The sequence below is a fragment of the Balaenoptera borealis genome (genome assembly GCF_965194805.1).
Source record: "Balaenoptera borealis genome assembly, chromosome: 12".
NCBI classification, from domain to species: Eukaryota; Metazoa; Chordata; class Mammalia; order Artiodactyla; family Balaenopteridae; genus Balaenoptera; species Balaenoptera borealis.
In genome coordinates this window covers 68,720,195-68,736,887 of record NC_138869.1, presented here as the reverse complement: position 1 = coordinate 68,736,887, position 16,693 = coordinate 68,720,195, and the positions used below count along the sequence as shown (strand labels likewise).

Sequence of the window (16,693 nt, the reverse complement as noted above, 5' to 3'; positions counted from 1 at the left end):
TGAACTGGAGGAGAAGGGGAGGGAGAAATAATCAGCTTTCTCCTGCATCTTCGTTCTGAGCAGTTGCTAGGTGATGTCTAGGAGGACCACTGCTGCCTGCTACCTGCAGGAGCTGTTCCCTGAGCTCTGCCCCCTGCACAGCACTGGGTGGGGGAGGGGTGCAGAGGGAGGGTGCCTGGCCTTCTCCTGGACTCACTGAGGCTGGACTGCATGCAACCCTCCCTCCATAGGTTTGCCTCGCTGGCCTCTATCGTCACCCCAGCAATTGCTCACCACCTCCCAGCTCTTCCCCTTCTCTGTCCTCATTCCCAGACTGAGGAATGCCAAATCGAAGTGTTTCGAAGTGTTGAGTCACCTCACCCCCCACCCCGTTTTCCCTTCTGTCTCTTTCAGCCAACCCTAGCTGAAGAAATGCTGCGGGGGCTGGCAGTGTCACCCCCAACACCAGCAGGAGCCCCATATCTCCTCCCATCCTCCCATTGTCAGATGTACTTCAAACCATATGATGGAAGCAAACATTTCTGCTTGTTTTGCATACACTTCTCACTGCGGATAAGATGGGCCGGACACTCAACTGTAATGTTTTCAGGATTAGGGCTCTGCTCAACTGATCTTCCCATAACACCAATTTCTTTTTTTTTTTTTTAACATCAATTTCTTTTGGAATTGAATTTGACACACAAAGTCCACATGGTTTGTAAAGCACAGGTTTAAAAAAATTTATAACCTATTTTTGGCTAAAGGAGGTTTGTAGAAAAATAGTTTCTATCTAATCAAATAGTCATTCTTAAAAATTAAAGGGACTTCCCTGGTGGCACAGTGGTTAAGAATCCGCCTGCCAATGCAGGGAACACGGGTTCGAGCCCTGGTCTGGGAAGATCCCACATGCTGCGGAGCAACTAAGCCCATGCGCCACAACTACTGAGCCTGTGCTCTAGAGCCCACGAGCCACAACTACTGAGCCCACTTGCCACAACTACTGAAGCCCGCACGCCTAGAGCCCGTGCTCCGCAGCAAGAGAAGTCACCGCAATGAGAAGCCCGCACTGCAACGAGTAGCCCCTGCTTGCTGCAACTAGAGAAAGCTCGCACGCAGTAACAAAGACCCAACACAGCCAAAAATTAATTAATTAATTAATTTTTTAAAATAAAGATTAAAGCCTAGTTCTAATGGGATTGCTGAAAAGGATGTATAACCTTGGAACATTTGAGAAGTATCCATTTCATTGCCTACTGATGTACCAATTGCAAAGTTTTTTCTAAGTGATGTTTCTTTGCTAGTTGTGGAGAGAGGGGAATGTCCCACAGTCACTTAGGGACCTGTCTCCACAAGTGGAGTGGACATCTTTATAACCCAGGGTTTTGTTGGTGTGATGCTGCATTCAGCACGGCCTCAAAGTGATGTCCCAGTATCTTGCTACCCTCTCGACACATGGCACCAAATATGTAATCTGAAAATAAAAACGAGGATGGTTCCTGTTTTATAGACAATTTAAGAGGAAAACCCTTGAAATGGGAACAGTCTTTTTTAAAATCAAACTTTGCTTCATCCCTCAAATTTCCTTGATCCTGATTCTGTTCCTTACTTTATAAACTCATTACATATTTGATTTTAAATTTTATTATTAAGATAGGTTAATTTCCACTGTTAGAATCTTCTTAAGAGTTTCTCCCCACCACACCTGCTGCTTGACACAGAATTTTTTTGAGGGGTGGCATTAAAGACATAGGACTAGACTGAGCTTTTTGAAAGCAGGGACCGATACTTGAGCATCTCCATATCCTCAGCACTTGACGTGAAGGCCTGATGGAATGAGGACAGAATTGAGCCAGGCCTGCCGTGCTTTCACGTGGCCATAAAGCAGCCAACCAGGTGCCTGCTCCTGGGAGGAGGTGGGCTCCACAGTCTGCCCGTCCCGCCCCTTGGACCCGGGCCCAGAGACGGGGTTACCATCTGGGCGGCCCCCCAGACTCAGGCGGGCAGATGGCCCCAACCCCCTCGGCCCGAGAACGGGGGGGGGGGGGGGCGACGCCAGAATGAGGCGGGGCGATGGGTGAGCGCGCCTCGGTCCCCGGCCAAGAAGCCGGGGTGCAAGGAAGAGGAGAATCACCTCGAACCCGGGACATGAGAAAGCTTACAAGGCTGGGAGGACAAGGCAGGGGAAAGGAAGGAGAGAGCCTGCTTTTGAAAACAAAACCCTCATCCCCACCCCCACCCACGTAACCAGAGGGGCCCGGGAGGCCGATCTTCGACGGCAGAGGGTGGTATGGGGCCAGCAGATCCGTGCACAAACTGCAGACGGCGCCGGCCTCGAGCCGCGGGAGAAGCAGGTTTATGAGCCCTGAAACCCTCTGAGACGAGAGAGATAATATCTATAAAATCCAGGATTGCTAGAAAGCCACAGACTTTCTTCTCCAAACTGCCGAAAATAAAAAGTAGGAAGTGAAATTAATAGCGCTGGGGATGAGAAAGGAATGAGGCCATGCACGCGTATCCTTAAAGCATCTTCCGGACACATTACATTCCGGGTGCTGACCTAAGCAATTTGCACTTCTTATGTCATTTAATCCTCACAACAACCCAAGGAGATAGGGGTTACAATCTTGTTTAATCAATGAGGAAATTCTCTTAGGTTAACTTGCCCAAAGTCACATTGCTGACTCAACAGGACCAGTTTAATACTATGCCAGTAACTTTCAAACTTTTTGGACTAAGATCCACAGTAAGGGATGTATTTTATTTTATTTTATTTTATTTTATTTTATTTTATTTTATTTATTTTTTTTTTAAAGCTTGATGGTATTCACATTGCTTAATTTGTGTCATGCTTTATTTATTTATTTATTTTATTTATTTATGGCTGTGTTGGGTCTTCGTTTCTGTGTGAGGGCTTTCTCTAGTTGTGGCAAGCGGGGGCCACTCTTCATCGCGGTGCGCGGGCCTCTCACTATCGCGGCCTCTCTTGTTGCGGAGCACAGGCTCCAGATGCGCAGGCTCAGTAATTGTGGCTCACGGGCCCAGCTGTTCCACGGCATGTGGGATCTTCCCAGACCAGGGCTCGAACCCGTGTTCCCTGCATTGGCAGGCAGATTCTCAACCACTGTGCCACCAGGGAAGCCCAGGGATGTATTTTAGATCCAGAGCACATACATATAATATATAACTGAAAGGAAAATTTCACGAAATGTGTACCCTTGATTCTTTCTATTCTATTCATTCCATTTTATTTAAAAGGAAATGCTGGTCCAGACCCGCTTAATGCATTTCATAATTCACTAAAGGGACAGCCCCCCCACCCCCACCCCCCAGCTGGAGAAACACTGTGCTACCACCTCCCAGCAGCAGAGGGGCTAGAGTGGACCCTGCAGAGGGCTTTGCCAGGCTCCCTTGAATTGCTGGTCTGAAGGGTAAATACCCTCTTCAGATAAACAGTGAGGATGTGAGGACTGTAAGGTTGTCTTGAATCTCCTGGCCCTGATGAATTACATCCCAGCAGAATGAGGGAACTTGCCTTGGAGGCCTTTGAGGAAGTGCCACAGAGGAAACTGGCAGTGGATTATGAACAAATAATAAGCAGTTATAAAGGGGCACTGCATGCATTCACAAGGAACAGGTCTCTGTCCTGGTGGGAATACTTCTACTAATACTGTATACACCTGAACTTCAGCAAAGCGTTGGACTAATTTCCTAACAGCCTTATGGAGAACTTGGGAAATGTAGGATGGTTTTTGGGTAAATTAATTTACTCCCGGTTGGCTGCCTATCCCAAACAGGGCTCAAAAGAGATAGTCCATGAGGGAGTTCTTTGTAAAAACAAAAGCAGTGAACAAGTGTTTTAGAATTTATATATATATTTTTTTAATGGCTTTATTTTATTTTATTTTATTTTTGGCCGCATGGCATGTGGGATCTTTGTTCCCTAACCAGGGATCGAACCGCACCCTCTGCATTGGAAGCGCAGAGTCTTAACCACTGGGCCACCAGGGAAGTCCCTATATCATATTTAATTGCATCTGTCTCCTCCACTAGAATGTGAACCCTCTGAGGGTGGAGAACTTATTTCATTTGCCACCTCTGTACTCCCAGCGCTTAGCCCAGGCTCAGGCATTTAAATGCTCCTCAGTCACTCTTGGTGGAATGTGATCATTAATTGATCAATATCTGCCCGAAAGAGACCTTCAGGGACATGGTCCAGGGCTCTGGCCTAAGTCCCCTCATGTTCCACATTCTTACCAGTTACTTGGACATGGGAATGGATGACATATTTATCAAAGTTTCAGGTGGCACAAAACTGGGACAGCCAAAGAACCGGATGACAGAATCAGGCTCCAAAAATAACCTAGCAGCCTGGAATGGTGGGCTGAATCAGGATGAAAAATAATAGAGATCTGTATTCTGCCTGAAGGTCTAAAACTTAACTTCATAAGCTCAGGATGAGGGGGTATCTGGTTTAACAGGAACACATGTGAGGGATTGGGGTTTTTATGGGAAGCTAACAAATGAAGCAGCAACGTGGTGAGGTCGCCGACGCTGCAGACTTAGCCTGTGAAAATGCAAGCTTGGGGCAGCGCCCTTTTACTTGGTTCAGGTCAAAGGAGGCTGGGAGAACTGGCTCTGTCTGAGCAACAGTCATGAAGGATGATAATGACACATTGCTAGCCTTCTAGAGGAGGACAGTACAGTAAATTTGCCCGCATCAAAATCCAGGATTTCTGTTAATAAGGGACACCATCAAGGTACTGACAGGATAGAGAGCAGACTGGGAAAAGATATTAAATGAGCACGGAATTAATACCTACAGTGTTTAAGGAACATGTGCAAATCAACAAGAGAAAGGCAGGAGGCCGTGAGAAAAGAGGGCATTTCACAGAAAAGGAAACTTGAACTGCTACCAGTGTCAGAAGAGATACTGGGATTCACAACTAATCAAAGAAATGCAGATGAAAACAACAGGACTTCTCTTTCAGGTAATAGCAGGGTAGCTCTCTCCAGCCACCCTCCTGCTGAAAACAACTAAGTAAGCTGGATAAAATGTTGAAAACATTCTCTGTAAAGAACTGACAAGATGGGACAGCATCACTCTGTAGGTCACCAGAACCAAAGAGGGAGGAGCCCAGAGGCTGCTCTCCCGCTAAGGAAGGACCTTTGCCCACTAGGGGAGGGTTGAACTTTCCTTTTGATGGAAGGACCTTTGCCCACTAGGGGAGGGTTGAACTTTCCTTTTGATGGAAGGACCTTTGCCCACTAGGGGAGGGTTGAACTTTCCTTTTGATGGCGTCTTGAGATGAATGGGTATCCATCACAGCCCAGGACCTGCCCTGGTGGGAAGTCAAACAGGAGACGCCTTCCTCCCAGTAAGCCAGGATGAGGGTAAACTAGAAGTGGACCAACCTGCCAGAATGACAGCCTGGTTCTGTTTGCCTGGGTTGCCAGGGTATCCCAAGACTTGACTTTGGGTAGCTCAGTACTGACAATGTACCCAGGCTCCTGGAAGAAGCAAAACAAATTCTCTATGGAGGAAATTACCTTCATCCTCGCCCTCAAATTATCCCTACAAACGATTTTTCAAATATAATGACCAGCATACAGTCAAAGATAACTTGGGGCACAAGGAAATTAGGCTCCAGCCCACTGCCCTAGAAGCCCAATTTCTGTGGCTGCTAGACTCCAAATCTGACACCTGGTGGCAGGGGTGGCACAGAGTATATGGCCATCAGCAGCTGTGTGTCCAGCACCCAGGAACTGTGTGAGGGGGTGACAGTGTGGGTGCATGTGTATGCCTCCAGAGTGCTGGAAAGTTGTCTCCCTGGCAGAGCTGGTCAGGTTTTCTGATAATCTTCTAACTTTTCCAAAAATATGCTTGAAGAGGGCCACTTTTTCTAATTCGCTTAAAGGTGTCCTATGGCCTAGGGGCAGCCCCATGTAAAGACTTTAGATATTGAAACTATCTGATACAGACTATAAAATAACGAGTTGTATGATCTTAAAGAAATAGGTTGAATATATCTGCAGGAAACAGGAAACTAGAAAAAGTAATATGGCAGGTTTGAAAAAGAACCAAATTGAACTTCTAGAAATGATAAATGCAATAAGTGATGAGAAACTCATGTCAGTGAGATAACCACTATACCAGTCAGAGAGAGAAAAGTTAGGAGGGAAATACTCAACATTGGGCAGGATTCAGGGAGCTGGGATCCTTGGGCAATGCTTGCGGATATGTATAGAGTACTACCTTCTAGAGAGGCACCTATAGTACTTTTGTGCAGTGGCATGTGTACCCCCTGTCACCTAAGAGTCCTGACCTTAGGGTCAGAGCTCAGAGAAACCCTTGCACAGGCCCGTGCAGAGACAATTATGAGGGCCGCCATCCCAGCCTCACACGGGCTGCAAGCAGCTGGGATGACGGCCCTCATGCAGCTGGCAGTGGTTTTATTAAGGCAGATGTGGGAAGAAGGTTTTCATTTGGGATAATTCACTCTGTAGCCTGTGGAAACTGAAAAAGGAAGAAGGCTTATCTTTAAGGGGCTCTAACTCAATAGAAGCCAAGGTGATTTTTTTAGTTGAGACGATTACAAAATTCAGTTTTAAAATATTTTATTTGTATTGCTGGCATAGTATTAAAATCATCTAATTTGTTTTGTTAAAGTCAGTACACATTTGTCATAGAAGAAATAATCCAGATTATATGGCATGGCTGTTTTAGAAAAATAAAATAGTTTTATAATGTCAGTATTTTTTTGTAATGGTGGTTGGTCTTCTCACAGAGTCTGGCAAAAATAAACAGCCAAAATGCAAATCTGACCAATTAGTTGGAGAGAGTTAATCTCCCAGTGACTCCAGTTATTTGCATCATCTATTTTTGCTAAATACATTAACAAAATCATCTTTCCATTTTCTGTGGATACATTTGCAAAGTTGATTAACTTTATTTAGTTAATTATTTAACAGCATTAAACTTTTTAAAGTCCGTATAATAAAATGTAACCTACAGCCAAATCTGGGATATGATTATATATTAAATTTATATCAAATGACAAGTACCAACTTTTGGTGGACTGTTGATTAAATCAAGAGACCCAGACCTGTACCTTAAATGAACTCATGCCATATATTTTAAATAGTGAATTGAGTCTACCTTATCAAAATCAGATTCCCTAACTCCAAATGCTGGGTGCAATTTATGTTGACAATATTTAAAACAGTTGGTAATTCCTGAACATCCCTGGCTCTTCCCTGGAAGATGACCTTCAGAAGAGCTTGACAGGCAAGAGGGGTGGGCCCAGAACCTAATGTTCCTAGTGGGCCCATCCCATCAGCCTGTCTGGGCCTGGGTAGCAAACACTGAAACTTATTGCTACCAATTGGCTTTAATGGTTCCCGGTTTATTGATGTAAAATTGTCTATGCTGAGGCTACATCTGCAAATTCCTTATTAAGGAATTAAATTTACACTTGTTTGCTTTGTTGGATTTGGAATGCTCATCTCAGATACATTTTTATTTGATTCTGAGAGCTCTAAGGGTTTCTCATAAGTAAGTTAATTGCCTTTTTTGTACATAAAATCCCAAATTGGAAAAATGAAAACTAAAATTTCTCTACTTAAAATGCAATTCTTTTGTAGTTTTATGCATTCTTTTTCCCTTTTCATTAATTATTTAACACATTTTTATGATCCATGGGGGTAACTGGCCTGAATTAAAATTGAAACTGGGGGGGGGGGGCTTCCCTGGTGGCGCAGTGGTTGAGAATCTGCCTGCTAATGCAGGGGACACGGGTTCGAGCCCTGGTCTGGGAAGATCCCACATGCCGCGGAGCAACTAGGCCCGTGAGCCACAACTACTGAGCCTGCGCGTCTGGAGCCTGTGCTCCGCAAAAGAAGAGGCCGTGATAGTGAGAGGCCCGTGCACCGCGATGAAGAGTGGTCCCCGCTTGCCACAACTAGAGAAAGCCCTCACACAGAAACAAAGACCCAACTCAGCCAAAAATAAATAAATTTAAAAAAAAAGGCCCCCTTTAAAAGAAATTAAAAAAAAGATTAGCCAGGTATCAATGATTACAAATGACTAATATAAACTCAATGGATGGGTTAAACAGAAGATTAGAAGTAGCTGAAGTTAGAATTGGGCATTGAAAGATAAATCTGACAAAAGTATCTAAAATGTAGACCAGAAAGATAAAGAGATAAAAAATGTGTAAAAGAGAGGAAGAGGCATGGTGGATAGAATGAAATGTTCTAACAAATGCCTGAAAAAATTTTGAGCAGGAGAGAATAGAGAAAACGAGGGGGAGTGGAGAAAAAGGCTCATTTATTTACAGATTCATTCAACAACTATTTATAAGCATCTAATATATGTCAGGCACTATTTTAGGCTCTTAAAACAGATAATGACATGATGAGAACAGATCATGGTTGATCATCATCCAGAACTGATTTTGGACAAGAATTCTCAGTGTCAGGAAATGAGTCCCAAGATACACTAAATCCTCACCCAGATACATCAGAAAGAAACTGAAGAACTCAAAGACTGGGGGAATATTTGAAAATAAAGCAGAAAGAAAACATATGTTTTCCACAAAGCAGTGAAGCCCAGACAAATAGCAAATTTCTCAACAGCAACTACAGAAACCAAAAGACAGGGCACTACTATCTTCATAGGTCTTGGAGGAAATATCTGGCAACTTAGACTATTAGACTAAGCTAAACCATCATTCAAGAATGAAGGTGACTTGAACAAACCCCCAGTATACAGTCTACTCCTGTTCAGGTTTACCTAAATTCTTACTGATTTTTTAGACAGCTGGAGAAATATGAATATAGACTTAGTATTAGATGGTGTAAGGAATTATTATGTTATTAGTGATAGTGATATTGTGGTTAAGTAAGAAATGTCCTTATTTTCATAAGATGAATACTCAAGAATTTAGGGGCGAAATGTCATGATGTGTGTAATAACTTTTAAAAAACCACAATGAGATATTATTTTACATAATGATATTGGCAAAAGCAAAAAAAAAAATCTGAAAATACCAAGCATTGGGAAAAAGAAATATCTACCTGATGCTGGTGGAGGTGTAAATAGGAAAATTGGAGAGTAATTTGGTATCAAGTAATTTGGAAAAGCTGAAGGTGAAATTGCCTCCTACCCAGCAGTGCTACTCTTTAGATTTATATCCTAGAAAAATTCTCCTACCTGTGCAGATGCATATTCCAAGTGGTCCCAACTCATGCTAGTTAGAAGGTTTTTTTGTTTTATTTATTTATTTATTTAGGCTCTGCTGAGTCTTAGTTGCAGCACTTGGGATCTTTGTTGTGGCATGTTTTTTAGGTTGCAGCATGTGCAACATGCAGACTTTAGTTGCAGCATGCAGACTTCTTAGTTGTGGTATGCATGTGGGATCTAGTTCCCCGACCAGGGATAGAACCCAGGCCCCCTGCATTGGGAGTGCGGAGTCTTACCCACTGGACCACCAGGGAAGTCCCTAGTTAGAAGTTAAATGTATATGTCCACCATCTTCAGCATGCGTTTTTCCAACACTCTTCCCAGTCTCTTTTTCATTGTATCCTCACTGGAATCTATCAACAGAAGTTCTGTCTAGAAAAAATCTGAAGCAAACTATTAACAAAGGACACAATCTTAGCATATAACTTTGTACAAGAATACTATATAACAGGTGGATCAGTAAGATATTACTGTCTTCTGATATGAATATTGCATCACCTGTGATGTGATCTAGCCAATAAAGTTTGATTTAAATCTAATCAAGCCTTTGGATCTAACTTGCAGTTTAAAGGATATCTAGAGGAAAGAGAAACATGCTAAACACCACCACATGGAAGCAATCAGACCAGAAGGTGGGCTATTCCACAGGACAACCAGCCTTGTCTATTCAGCTAATCAGTGTCATGAAAAAAGGGACTGTTCAAAATTAGAAGGGGCTTAAGGGACACAATAAAGAAACTAATGCAGGGACTTCCCTGATGACGCAGTGGTTAAGAATCCGCCTGCCAGAAGGAAAGAAATCATAAAGATCAGAGCAGAAATAAATGAAATAGAAACAAAGAAGACAATAGCAAAGATCAATAAAACTAAAAGTTGGTTCTTTGAGAAGATAAACAAAATTGATAAGCCACTAGCCAGACTCATCAAGAAGAAGAGGGAGAGGACTCAAATCAATAAAATTAGAAATGAAAAAGGAGAAGTTACAACAGACACCGCAGAAATACAAAGCATCCTAAGAGACTACTACAAGCAATTCTATGCCAATAAAATGGACAACCTGGAAGAAATGGACAAATTCTTAGAAAGGTATAACCTTCCAAGACTGAACCAGGAAGAAACAGAAAATATGAACAGACCAATCACAAGTAATGACATTGAAACTGTGATTAAAAATCTTCCAAGAAACAAAAGTCCAGGACCAGATGGCTTCACAGGTGAATTCTATCAAACATTTAGAGAAGAGCTAATACCCATCCTTCTCAAACTCTTCCAAAAAATTGCAGAGGAAGGAACACTCCCAAACTCATTCTATGAGGCCACCATCACCCTGATACCAAAACCAGAAAAAGATGCTACAAAAAAAGAAAATTACAGACCAATATCACTGATGAATATAGATGCAAAAATCTTCAACAAAATACTAGCAAACAGAATCCAACAACACATTAAAAGGATCATACACCACGATCAAGTGGGATTTATCCCAGGGATGCAAGGATTCTTCAATATATGCAAATCAATCAATGTGATACACCATATTAACAAACTGAAGAATAAGAACCATATGAGCACCTCAATAGATGCAGAAAAAGCTTTTGACAAAATTCAACACCCATTTATGATAAAAACTCTCCAGAAAGTGGGCATAGAGGGAACCTACCTCAACATAATAAAGGCCATATACGACAAACCCACAGCAAACATCATTCTCAATGGTGAAAAACTGAAAGCATCTCCTCTAAGATCAGGAACGAGACAAGGATGTCCACTCTCACCACTATTATTCAACATAGTTATGGAAGTCCTAGCCATGGCAATCAGAGAAGAAAAAGAAATAAAAGGAATACAAATTGGAAAAGAAGAAGTAAAACTGTCACTGTTTGCAGATGACATGATACTATGCATAGAGAATCCTAAAAATGTCACCAGAAAACTACTAGAGCTAATCAATGAATTTGGTAAAGTTGCAGGATACAAAATTAATGCACAGAAATCTCTTGCATTCCTATACACTAATGATGAAAAATCTGAAAGAGAAATTATGGAAACACTCCCATTTACCATTGCAACATAAAGAATAAAATACGTAGGAATAAACCTACCTAGGGAGACAAAAGACCTGTATGCAGAAAACTGTAAGACACTGATGAAAGAAATTAAAGATGATACCAACAGATGGAGAGATATACCATGTTCTTGGATTGGAAGAATCAATATTGTGAAAATGACTATACTACCCAAAGCAATCTACAGATTCAATGCAATCCCTATCAAATTACCAACGGCATTTTTTTACGGAACTAGAACAAATCATCTTAAAATTTGTATGGAGACACAGAAGACCCCAAATAGCCAAAGCAGTCTTGAGGGAAAAAAACGGAGCTGGAGGAATCAGACTCCCTGACTTCAGACTATACTACAAAGCTACAGTAATCAAGACAATATGGTACTGGCACAAAAACAGAAACATAGATCAATGGAACAAGATAGAAAGCCCAGAGATAAACCCACGCACCTATGGTCAACTAATCTATGACAAAGGAGGCAAAGATATACAATGGAGAAAAGACAGTCTCTTCAGTAAGTGGTGCTGGGAAAACTGGACAGCTACATGTAAAAGAATGAAATTAGAATACTCCCTAACACCATACACAAAAATAAACTCAAAATGGATTTGAGACCTAAATGTAAGACCAGACACTATAAAACTCTTAGAGGAAAACATAGGAAGAACACTTTGACATAAATCACAGCAAGATCTTTTTTGATCCACCTCCTAGAGTAATGGAAATAAAAACAAAAATAAACAAATGGGACCTAATGAAACTTCAAAGCTTTTGCACAGCAAAGGAAACCATAAACAAGACGAAAAGACAGCCCTCAGAATGGGAGAAAATATTTGCAAACAAATTAACGGACAAAGGATTAATCTCCAAAATATATAAACAGCTCATTCAGCTCAATATTAAAGAAACAAACACCCCAATCCAAAAATGGGCAGAAGACCTAAATAGACATTTCTCCAAAGAAGGTATACAGATGGCCAAGAAGCACATGAAAAGATGCTCAACATCACTAATTATTAGAGAAATGCAAATCAAAACTACAATGAGGTATCACCTCACACCAGTTAGAATGGGCATCATCAGAAAATCTACAAACAACAAATGCTGGAGAGGGTGTGGAGAAAAGGGAACCCTCTTGCACTGTTGGTGGGAATGTAAATTGATACAGCCACTTTGGAGAACAATATGGAGGTTCCTTAAAAAACTAAAAATAGAATTACCATATGACCCAGCAATCCCACTACTGGGCATATACCCAGAGAAAACCGTAATTCAAAAAGACACATGCACCCCAATGTTCATTGCAGCACTATTTACAATAGCCAGGTCATGGAAGCAACCTAAATGCCCATCGACAGACGAATGGATAAAGATGTTGTGGTATATATATACAATGGAATATTACTCAGACATAAAAAGGAATGAAATTGAGTCATTTGTTGAGACGTGGATGGATCTAGAGACTGTCATACAGAGTGAAGTAAGTCAGAAAGAGAAAAACAAATATCGTATATTAACGCATGTATGTGGAACCTAGAAAAATGGTACAGATGAACCGGTTTGCAGGGCAGAAGTTGAGACACAGATGTAGAGAACAAACGTATGGACACCAAGGGGGGAAAACCACAGTGGGGTGGGGATGGTGGTGTGCTGAATTGGGCGATTGGGATTGACATGTATACACTGATGTGTACAAAATTGATGACTGATTAAAAAAAAAAAAAAAGAATCCGCCTGCCAATGCAGGGGACACGGGTTTGACCCCTGGTCCGGGAAGATCCCACATGCCGTGGAGCAACTAAGCCCGTGTGCCCCAACTACTGAGCCTGCGCTCTAGAGCCCGCGAGCCACAACTACTGAGCCCACGTACCACAATTACTGAAGCCCGTGTGCCTAGAGTCCGTGTTCAGCAACAAAGAGAAGCCACCGCAATGAGAAGCCCGCACACCGCAACAAAGAGTAGCCCCCGCTCGCCGCAACTAGAGAAAGCCTGCACGCAGCAACGAAGACCCAACGCAGCCAAAAATAAATAAATTTATTAAAAATAAAGAAATTTATTAAAAATAAATAAATAAATAAATAATAAAGAGACACAGTGGGATTTTCCTGGTGGCCCAGTAGCTAAGACTCTGCGCCCCAATGCAGGGGGCCTGGGTTCAATCCCTGGTCAGGGAACTACATCCCACATGCTGCAACTAAGAGTTTGCATGCCACAACTAAAGATCCCACATGCCGCAACTAAAGATCCCATATGCAACAAAGATCTATGCAACAAAGATCCCGCACGTGGCAACGAACACCCCGCATGTCGCAACTAAGACCTGGCACAGCCAAATAAATAAATAAATAAACACTAAAAAAAGAGAGAGAGAAAGAGAGACACAGAAACGTTGAAAATAAATTGATGGAAAAAGACATACCAGACAAAAATTAATCAAAAGAAAAAGCATTATTAGAAATGAAGGGGAATCTCTACATAATCACAGATGATAAAATTCATAAGGAGAAATTAATAATTCTTAATTTGTATGCACAAAATCATATAGTCTACAGATATAAAAAGCAAAAACTTACAGAATTATAAGGAGACATTTATAATTTCTAACAACAATGGGAGATTTTTAACATATCTCTCAGAAATTTCTAGATCAAGCAAAGTAAGAAATATATTAGCACACCATAGATTAGCAAACTTGCATACAATTAGAGAATTTACATTCCTGTCAAGTACACATGGGACATTTACAAAAACGGCAAAAATTCACTATGTATTAGGACACAAAATAAGTCTTAACAAATTGCAAGGTTATTATCATATAAGACCATATGCTTAGACCACAAAGCAACTAAGCTAGAAACCTATTTTTTAAAAGATACTTTTAAAGCTCCATATTTTTATAATTTTGAAATACAGACACACAATTTCTAGATGAGTCACAGGTCCAGTAAAAGATACTACAGTAAAGAGATTATACATGGACAGTAGCTGCAGTCAGAATAACCACCAGATTAAGTTTATGATCATCCACAGTAATTTTTCTAAGATCCACCTGACTTTTGTAGAGGCCAAACTGTGAATTAAGTGGGGAGGGTTAGGAATCACGACCTCTGCTTCCTTCAAGTCTTTAATGGGAGCATCAATCTCTGCATTTCCCCCAGGGATGCAGTACTGCTTCTGGTTCACTATCTTGGCAAGGGGTGGAAGTTCCAGAGACTTCCACTTAGCCCTCCCTACCACAGTGACCCCATAATGATCCCATAGGGCAGAGGCAATGTGGGGATTCATCCAGCTGCCAAATATATCTAATCCAATTATACTTCCAGTAACCAGGGAAATAACCACAGGTCTGGATATTTCTTTTTCCCCAGTGTACAGTCATCTAGTAAATGGCTATAGGTCCCTTTGGGAAATGCTTGGAGGAAGATTAAGGTGTTTATTTGTGGCAGCAGTGCAAGGTCCTTCCTCAAGGGAACCTGGCCTTTTCAAAAGGCTCTGGGTCTGTAAACTGACTTAAGACTCGGACTGGGCGAGAGGGCATCATTCTCCACTTTGGTGACTCAAGTTAAGTTTTTGGGCTACCAGACCTAGAGTTTTTCCTGTTATATAGATCAAGCAATATTCTAGTAGGCTGATTATCAATTTTGTTCCTAGGGACACCATGATCAATTATGTATCACTAAAGATCTCTGCAGACCAGAATGTTCTGATTACTGAAATACCCGTGATGCCCTTTACGGGTGATGGTTAAGTGCTTACACTTGGCCTCTGCTACAATGGAATATCATCATCTTCATTGAAATCAGGCATCTCCTACATGCATAACTGGCCTACAATGGACAGCAACCACAGAACTTTTCAAGGGTGTGGGTGATCCCTCCGCTAATACAGGCATACCTCGGAAATATTGCAGGTTTGTTTCCAGACCACCTCAAAAAAGCACATACTGCAATAGAGCAAGTCACACAAATTTTTTGTTTTTCCAGTGCATATAAAAGTTATGTTTACAGGGACTTCCCTGGTGGTCCAGTTTGACTTCATACTCCCAATGCAGAGGGCATGGGGTTTTTTGTTGTTGTTGTTTTTGAGGCAAGGAGTACGACTTTATTCAGAAAGCCAGCAGACCAAGAAGATGGCAGACTACAGTCTCAAAATAACCATCTTCGAGGGCACGGGTTTGATCCCTGGTTGGGGAACTAAGGGGCTGTGCAGGGTGTGGCCAAAAAAAAAAAAAGGAAAAAAAAGTTATGTTTACACTATACTATAGTTTTTTTTTTTTGAAGTATATAGTTGATGTACAATATTACATGTCTTGGGTATACAACATAGTGATTCACAATTTTTTAAAAAAATATTTTATTTATTTATTTATTTATTTACTTATTTGGCTGCTGCCGGGTCTTAGTTGTGGCAGGTGGGATCTTCGTTGCGGGATCCAGGATCTTTTTTTTTTAGTTGTGGAATGCGGGATCTAGTTCCCTGACCAGGGATGGAACCCGGGCCCCCTGCATTGGGAGCATGGAGTCTTAACCGCTGGACCACCAGGGAAGTCCCTGATTCCCAATTTTTAAAGGTTATATTCCGTTTACAGTTATTATAAAATATTGGCTATACTCCTTGTGTTGTACTATGTATCTCTGTAGCTTATTTATTTTATAAATAGTACTTTGTACCTCTTAATCCCCTACCTCTATCTTGACCCTACCCCCTTCCCTCTCCCCACTGGTAACCACTAGTTTTTTCTCTATATTTGTGAGTCTGTTTCGTTTTTTGTTATAATCACTATTTTTCAGATTCCACATTTAGGTGATATCATACAGTATTTGTCTTTACCATGCTGTAAACAAAAGTGCTGTCATCCAGGCTTTGTTATTCCATTTACAGAGCACAGGCAGAGTAGATTTAGCATAATTCTTAAGGGCCCTAGGGCTTTTGGAAGGTCAAATGAGCACTGGCTTCAACTTAAAGTCACCAGCTGCATCAGCCCCTAACAAGAGAGTCAGCCTGTGCTTTGAAGCTTTGAAGCCAGACACTGACTCCTCTCTAGCTATGAAAGTCCTAGATGGCATCTTCTTCCAGTGTAAGGCTTTTTCATCTGCATTGAAAATGTGTTGTTTAGCATAGCCACTTTTATGAATTAGCTAGATCTTGTGGCTAACTTCCTGCAGCTTCTACATCAGCACTTGCTGCTTCACCTTGCACTTTTGTGTCATGGAGATGGCTTCTTTTCTTAAACTGCATGAACCAACTTCTGCTAGCTTCAAACTTTCTTCTGCAGCTTCCTCATCTCTCTCAGCCTTCATAGAACTGGAGAGTTAGGGCCTTGCTGTGGATTAGGCTTTGGTTTAAGGGAATGTTATAGCTGGTTTGATCTATTGAGACCACAAAAACTTTATCCACATCAACAAT

General features: G+C 41.6%; 1 protein-coding gene across 3 annotated transcripts in view; it reads right to left on the bottom strand.

Annotated features, from left to right (window-relative positions):
- The window catches only part of ZBTB9 (zinc finger and BTB domain containing 9), a 46,575-nt gene that overhangs the window by 13,913 nt on the left and 15,969 nt on the right, over positions 1 to 16,693 (bottom strand). The window lies entirely within an intron of this gene.